The sequence below is a fragment of the Pelodiscus sinensis genome, chromosome 19, assembly GCF_049634645.1.
Source record: "Pelodiscus sinensis isolate JC-2024 chromosome 19, ASM4963464v1, whole genome shotgun sequence".
Taxonomy (NCBI): domain Eukaryota; kingdom Metazoa; phylum Chordata; order Testudines; family Trionychidae; genus Pelodiscus; species Pelodiscus sinensis.
Genome location: NC_134729.1, coordinates 12354189 through 12362500, shown reverse-complemented (window position 1 = coordinate 12362500; position 8312 = coordinate 12354189).

The following is an 8312-nucleotide window of genomic DNA, read 5'->3' as shown; positions in this document are numbered from 1 at the left end:
GAAAAGGGGTCAGTGTAGACGTAGCCAGTGTGTGTGTGTGTGAGAGAGAGAGACTGTGTGTGTGTGTGTGAGAGAGAGACTGTGTGTGTGTGTGTGAGAGAGAGAGAGAGAGAGACAGAGTGTGTGTGTGAGAGAGAGAGAGAGATAGAGTGTGTGTGTGTGTGTGTGAGAGAGAGAGAGACAGTGTGTGTGTGTGAGAGAGAGAGAGAGACAGTGTGTGTGTGTGTGTGTGTGTGTGAGAGAGAGAGAGAGACAGTGTGTGTGTGTGAGGGAGACAGTGTGTGTGTGTGTGAGAGAGAGAGACAGAGTGTGTGTGTGTGTGTGAGCAAGAGAGACAGTGTGTGTGTGTGTGTGAGCGAGAGAGACAGTGTGTGTGTGTGTGTGTGAGCGAGAGAGACAGTGTGTGTGTGTGTGTGTGTGAGAGAGAGAGAGAGAGAGAGAGAGAGAATCCATTCTCTCCTCTCTCCCAATGGAGCCAATCCTCTGCGTTTACGTAGCTTGTACGTTTTACTTCTTGCTCCTTTGTAACCTGTTCGGACGCCTGCGCCTTGCTGCTTGAAGTCCCTGCGATACCGTCTCAGTTCGTCTCAGCGATGGACACGCTGGAGCGGGGTGTGAGCAGACATGGGCTCTCCATCGCACCCCCAGCTGGAGAAGGGAGAGATCCGGGCAGTCCAGCTTGTACCACGGCTAACAGGACACCAATTTGCCACAAACGAGGCCTGCTGGTCCCTGTAGGGCCCTGAGACCCCACTCCTGCCTAGGACAAGCCCTTTTAATGGAGGGGGCAGAATTTGCCCCGTGTTGCGCCCAGTCCCTTAACTGCTCCTGGGTGGGTCCCGCCTGTTCCCTGCCCCTTTCCTGCAGGCTGTTCATATCAGCGCCCCCTGCTGCCAGTGCTAGAGCATGCTGGGAACTGCCCGCCCCCCACTGTCCAGTGTCCCCTCCAGCCACGATCCCCCATTGCGTGCTGGGAATTGCCTGCCCCACAGTGCCTGGTGCCCTCTCTAGCCACAATCCTCCATTGCATGCTGGGAATGGCCCACCCCACACTACCCGGTACCCTTAATTCACTATTCACTGCAGTGCATTCTGGGGCTCCAGATGCATGCTGGGAATCTCCCACGCCACAGTGCACAGGGCCCACTCTCGCCAGGTTGCTGGAACCAACGGGGGCAGATGGACAGAACTGGAGCCGGCTCCAGCATGGGGCAGGCAGGATAAGGGACACCCGGGAAGTGGGGTGGTTCCTGGAATGGCTAAGGCTAGTGTAGATGGGGCCAGCGCCTCTGGGTTTATCTGGGTTGGATGGAGAAAGGGCGCTGGACTGTTAACATTGAGACCCCCGGAACAGCCTTCCCCCCCCAACTTCCCAAAACAGCCCCTCCCGCTCACCCCAAACCGTCTCTCCTGCCCGAATACCCAGGACAGCCCACCCCAAATCGTCCCTTCTGCCCTGTCCAGCCAAGGGCAGCCCCTCCTGCCTGTCCCAAACCGTCCCTTCTGTCCTGATTCCCCAGGAAAGCCTTCCCCTGCCTGGTACAGCCCCCCCCCCCAGTCTTATCTCAAATGGTCCCTCCTGCTCTAGTCCCCCCCATCTTCTGTTCCCCCTTCCAGCCTCCTAGCTTGGTCCCCACCAGCCAGCCATGTGGGCAGGGTTCTATGGAGCTGACATGACTGGCAAGATACCCCCTGCCACCAGGGTGGGGCAGAAAGGGGCCAGGAGCCTAATGCCACCATGGGGCAATGGCACAGACCTCGCACCAGTTCCCTCGCCCGCCGCCCCTTTCCCCGGGCGCCTCTCTCCTCCCTCCCTTTTCTACACCCCCCTCCACCTGTGGGTCCCCTGAATGAGGACTGGTGGCATGTCCCAAGCTGCTTGGCTGTGAGGGAGGTGCCAGTTCTGCAGCCCCCCCCCAGCTCAGCTGAGCCCTGCCGCATTCAGCCCACCTTCCACTCCGGGGCCAGCTCTGGGACGGGGCCCCTCGCCGCTTAGTGGGCACAGAGCTGGGGGAGCCGGGACTCCGACAGGAAGGTTCTCCGGGATAATGCATCGTTAATTGGCATTCATTGCTGTTGATTCCTGGAGAAGGAAGAGCCCCACCGCCCCCAGCCACTGCAAACCAAGGCTCTGCCCGATCACTGTCAGCCCCCCCCGAGCGCAGCGAGGGGCAGGCCTGGAGAGCGCCCGTGTAAACGGGTTCCCAGAGCCGCTAGCTACTCCCCTGCTGGGAGTGGGTTGCCTCCAGCGCTGGGTGAGCCCAGGCTGTGCAGCCAAAGCCAGAGAGAAGGTGGTGCCTACAAGCCAGCCCCTGCTCCGCCCCACCTGTCCGCTGGCCCCAGGGTAGTGCCCCCGGCTCGGGGTAGTACGGCCACAGCCAGGGCCGCATTCTGACTTTCGTGGGCACTTTTGCCTTTGTGGGTCCCTCCCACCATAACGATATCAATATTCAAATGTGTTTCGGATCTAATTTTAAATACTTCAGTGTTTTATTTTTTTTTCTGTTTTAGGCAAAATTGAATAGATTTTCGTGGGCCCTAAAAGTTTCATTTTTTTCTGATGTGAGAAAAAAATTTAAACATTTTCTTCAACCCTAAAAGTTCACTTTTTTTCTTCCGATTTTAAAAGAAATTCAAACATTTGTGTGGGTCCTAAAAGTATTGTGGGCCCTAGGCACTGTGCCTCCTGGGTCTAATGGATAAGTCGGCCCTGGCCACAGCCTGTCCCGGCCCCACAGCTCTGGAGACCCAGCGGGCAGCGTGACCCCTGCCCCCCCAGGACCTGCCTGCCAGCCAGACCCCTAACTAGGAACCACCCCTTCCCCCAGCCGAGCCACCAGCCCCAGTGCTGGGCAGCCAGAGTGCCCCCCCGCACCAGGAGAGGCAGCGCGGCCCCCAGCCTGCCTGGGAGAGGGCCTGGGGGACATGGGAGGGGCATGGGTGGGCCAAGGCCAGGCAGTCCGGAAGGCAACGCCTCCCCTCGCCTATGCTGCCAGCCGCCCATGTGTCCAGGTAGGTAGATGGTGGCAGGACGGGTGGGGGCGCAGGGAGGGACCGCTTGCCAGCCCCCCCTGCCAGCGCCCATCCCCCTGGCCAACCCCCTCTTGCCCATGCCTGGGAGAGGGCGCGGGACTGGGGGGGGGTTGTGTTTGCAGCGGCCTGGGAGAGGTTCTTCCTCCAACCCCAGAGCACTGGCCAAGAAGTGTCATGGGGAGACCTGGCACCGCAGGGGGGGGGATTCCCACAAGGGGGGAGGGCAGCTGTTTTTGTATGGGGGGGGCCACAGCCTCTTCCAGCTTCCCCCCCCCCCCCGCAAGCGGCCTGAGAGCCCCAGAAGGGAGCAGGCAACAAGGAGCTGCAATACCCCTGGCTGCCAGGAGGTGGCGCTCTAGGCCTGGCTAATATCTACCTGGAGCCTCATGCTGCAGGGTAACCCCCCCGCGCTCCCCCCCGCCCCTTCCCCCACCAATTCTCTCCCTTCTGGTTTGGTTTGGTCAGTTCCTGGCACCTCAAGAGAACCCGGGCTGGCAAGGCCAGTCCCTGCAGGGAGAGGAGCCCCCCCATACACCCACATGTGGAGGTGGGGAGGGGGGTTCCCAGCCTCATGGCACTACTATGGGAAAGCGGGCCTTGCGGATGCTGGCTATGGAGAGCAGTGGATGGGAAGGTCTTCATTAGACAGGCACTATGGGGGCTAGGACACATAGTTGGGCAGTGCGGAGCTCATCCAGCAGAGGGCAGTGAGGTGCATGCACATGCACAGAATGGGGCATTGGGGTCAGCACCAGCTGGATGGGGCAAGCGCCCCCAACAGACCCCCCCACTCTGCTCCCTGCATCTCAGTGCCCCCTAGTGCTGCACTAGGGTGAGGCAGAGAGAGCGCCCCCTACTGGAACTCCTGTGTCTGGGTGGGGCAATGCCCCCCCCTCCCCGCATGATGGCGGCCAGGATGGTATGAACCCCTCCCCTTGGCACTGGCTTTCTGCCCCTATCTCAGTTCAGGGAATCTGCCCAGTTTCTGGGAAATCCCCTATTTATAGCTGCCTGCTGGGCAGGCTGCAGCCTGTCTGAGAGCTGCACTGAAGGGGGGTGCCTGGCTCCGAGTGAGGGCCCAGCTGGGGTAAGGTGCAAATCTCCCCCCTGCAGCCACCCAAACACCCCTTCGTCCCAAAACACAGCCCCAACCCCGCTCTCCCAGGTGCCCCTTGCCCCAGGGAGGTGGGCCCCCGGCAAGGTAGGAAGCAAAAAGTGTCAGCCCTGGGCCCCAACTTCTGCTGCCTCTCGCCCTTCCCCCATGAGAGCACCTCCCGCCTTCCCCCTCAGCTCTGGTGCTGGCGATGTGCCAGATCCCAATGGGCAAGAGCGCCCCCTGCTGGATGCAGAACACAGTCCCTCCCTTGTGCTTGCTCCAAGGGTGGATCTCACCCCACACACCCAAGCTGAGGGGGGGGCCCCAGGGCACTCGGGCCTCACAAACCCTAAAGCAGAACAGTAGGGAAAGAGCTTGTCAGAAGAGACCCCCTGAGGATTGGGGTCAGCGGTGCTTGCCTGGGGAGAGCGCCCCCTGCTGAGCCCCTGGGCAGCACAGCGCCCCCTAGTGCCAGTACAGACTGCTAGGGAAGAGCGCCCCCTGCTGAGCCCCCCAGGCAGCACAGTGCCCCCAGTGCCAGTACAGACTGCTAGGGAAGAGCGCCCCCTGCTGAGCTCCCCGGCCAGCACAGTGCCCCCTAGTGCCAGTACAGACTGCTAGTGAAGAGCGCCCCCTGCTGAGCCCCTGGGCAGCACAGCGCCCCCTAGTGCCAGTACAGACTGCTAGGGAAGAGCGCCCCCTGCTGAGCCCCCCAGGCAGCACAGTGCCCCCTAGTGCCAGTACAGACTGCTAGGGAAGAGCGCCCCCTGCTGAGCCCCTGGGCAGCACAGCGCCCCCTAGTGCCAGTACAGACTGCTAGGGAAGAGCGCCCCCTGCTGAGCCCCCCGGGCAGCACAGCGCCCCCTAGTGCCAGTACAGACTGCTAGGGAAGAGCGCCCCCTAATGAGCCCCCCGGGCAGCACAGTGCCCCCTAGTGCCAGTACAGACTGCTAGGGAAGAGCGCCCCCTGCTGAGCCCCCCTCACCCCTGGCAGCACAGCGCCCCCTGGCATCCTCACTCACTGAGAGGGGAAACGCCCCCTGCTGGCACAACTAACACAACTCAGAAAATCACCCCCATGCCTCTTGGGGGGCACAGGCTGGCTGGCCAGAGGGCAGCCCCGAGCTGCAACAAGGGCTGGTCCCCCAGCCTGGGTTTGACCCAGGCCTTGCAATACAGAACCACCAACTCCTCCAGCCACCAGGGTAAGCCAGCGTGGCACCATGTGGCCGAGTTGTGTGACTCCTCCCTTCACTCCCAGATGCAGCCCCCAGCTCTTAGCGCTGCCCCCCCACCCTGATCACCCCGAAACGCAGCCCCCGGCTCTTGGCGCTGCCCCCGCACCCCACACGCACGACTGCCCGGCTGCCCCACACGCACAACTGCCCGGCTGCGGCCATAGAGCTGGGGCTGGCCTGGCTCCGGGGAGGCAGCTGGCACAATGTGAACTCGGGCCCCTTCATGGGGAAATCCCCCAGCCCATTCCTCCGGGCCACGTCGCTGTGCTCTGTGACCAGTGGCTGTGCTCCGCCCCAGAGGTGGCTGCATTGCAGCTCTGGGGGGAGCTGTTCTCATGCAGCGAGGCTGGGAACCAGCTGGCTCGCCCCGTCCTAGACATGGGCACATTCAAGCAGGGCGGTGCAGGTGGCGTTTGGACACCTCAGTCTGCCAGATGTGCCCCGGGGGCCAGGCTGAGATGCCCCCTCCACCCTCGCCCTGTGCTGCGGCCTCCGTCCAGCCCTGGCTACCGGCCCGGCTGAGAAGTGTCTATTCCCGCTCAAAGCCAAAGAGTTACACAATGAGGGAAACAACCAGGAAATTAATATCCAGCCCTTCTATTGCCAAGGTGCACATGCAGGCAGGGCCTGGCCCCAATTGTTGGGGGGGGACATGCACACAGCTGTGTGCCCCCCACACACACAGTACCCTAGCCAGCAGGGGCAGAGCAGACACAATCTCCCCCCCCCCCCGCTGCAGGACTTTCACTCCTGCCCCCAGCGCTGAGTCTCTGGGGGGGGGCTGGCTGCCAGGGCACGTCGGGGCTCCGTTCTCCAGCCTCCACCCTGAGCTGTTTGCAGGTTGGTTCCTTTGTCCCAGGACAAGCCCCGGCAGGATTCCCGTAGAGCAGGGAGGGCTGGGCCAACCCAGCCGTCACGCCAGAGTGAAGGCTAGGAACTGGCAAACTGGGACAGATGAGGGGGAGGTGCACGTGGGAGATTAGAACTCAGGGCCTCAAAGGCACAAGTCAGGTGAGTGAGGGTCACAACACCTGTCAATCAATCCCTCCTCGAACCATCAGCCCTCCCTCCCCTCCCCATGCTAGGGCTAGAACCAGGCACCTTAGTGCCATGTCCCTCCATATGCCCCCCACCCCCACTGCCCTCCCAGAGCTGGTGCTGGAACCTAGGTGTCCTGTCTCCCAGCCTCTCCCTGCTCTAGCCACTATACTCTGCTGCCCTTCCAGAGCTGGGGCTGGAACCTAGATGTCCTGTCTCCCAGCCTCTCCCTGCTCTAGCCACTAGACTCTGCTGCCCTTCCAGCGCTGGGGCTGGAACCTAGGTGTCCCTCATCCAGAGCCTTCCTCGCAGGCCTTTGCCCCCTGCCCCAGGCAGTATTTGGGATCTAGCCACACGTCCCTTTCCGCAGGCCTGGGGTGCCCCGAGCCAGGACTGAGCGCAAGGGGCCCTGCCAAGGGAATAGACCCCACCAGCCTTGGGTTTAGGATCAGTCCCCTCGCTCCTTGAATTTTTGCTTGAAAACATGGGCGTGCGTGACTGGGCTTGCCCCCTGCCCGAGGGGAGCGCCCCGCCCCCTGGCTCTCCCAGCTGATGAGCCCCAAGCTAACAGCTGTGCTTTGTTAAGGACATCTGGGTGGGCCTCCCCCCCCCATCCTTTCTGTTCCCCAGCTGTTGGCTGGCGCAACCTCCCCCCTCGCCGGCGCTGCATTTGCAAGAGCAGTCAGTACTGGGTTGGCTGCCGAGTATCTTGCGCAGAGCGGGAGGTGGTAGAAGGACCCCCCCCCCATAGATCCCCATGGGGAGACTCATGTCAATTGCGTCGGTTGGGGGGGGTACAGCCTGCTGGCCAGTTTTACCCCCAACTCCCCTCCAGAGCTGGTTTCACCCTGCTGGCGCGCCTGGGGAAAAAGCAAAGGGGTTGGCTCCGCTTTTTCCCTCGCAAAGGCCACGTTTCAAACTCAGAAAAGGCCTCCTGGCTGTCACGACTGGGGGTTTTCTGGTGGCACAATCCGTGCTCCGTAGGCGGTGCCGTTGCGTGTCGTCTTCCAAGGTCTTAGCGTGCGAGCCAGTGTTCGGAGCTCAAAGATGGGCCGTGGAACGCGGGTCATTGAACCCAGGCACCATGTGTGTCCTTGTGGAACAGAGGAGGTTGCTCTCCGCCTTCAGCCCTCTGAGCGGAGTCAATTCTTGGAGCAGAGTTGTTCCTGGTAAGGTGCTGGTGTTTGCACTTCTGGGCTACGTCTAGACTGGCATGATTTTTCCGGAAACGCTTTTCACGGAAAAGTTTTCCATTAAAAGCATTTGCAGAAAAGAGCATCATCCAGCAGAGGGATGCTTTTTTTGCGGAAAAGCATCCGTGGCCAATCTAGACGCGCTTTTGCGCAAAAAAGCCCTAATGGCCATTTTCGCGATCGGGGCTTTTTTGCACAAAACAAATCTGAGCTGTCTACACTGGCCCTTTTGCACAAAAGTTTTGCGCAAAAGGGACTTTTGCCCGAACAGGAGCAGCACAGTATTTCCACAAGAAGCGCTGATTTCTTACAGTAGGAAGTCAGTGCTTTTGCAGAAATTCAAGCGGCCAGTGTAGACAGCTGGCAAGTTTTTCCAGAAAAACAGCTGATTTTCTGGAAAAACTGGCCAGTCTAGACACAGCCCTGCAGTTTTGCTTTGGGCTGACTGTTGCTTGTGCTCACCTCCGCTCCAGGACCGGGGTGCAATAGATTAAACAAGCTGCAGGAACAATTATATATGGGCTCCCCATCACTGATTTCTCCGCCACTTTTCTTCTAGAGTCCTGAGCCCCATCGCTGTAACCACTACATCCCATTTCCCTTTTCAGAGCTGCATTGGTCATAAGTCAGCCAGGTCAGGTCAAGGCTTTTTGATTGAAGCCTCTGGCAACATGGTGGCAGCAGTGGGATTAGGACCCGCTTCCTCACAGCACC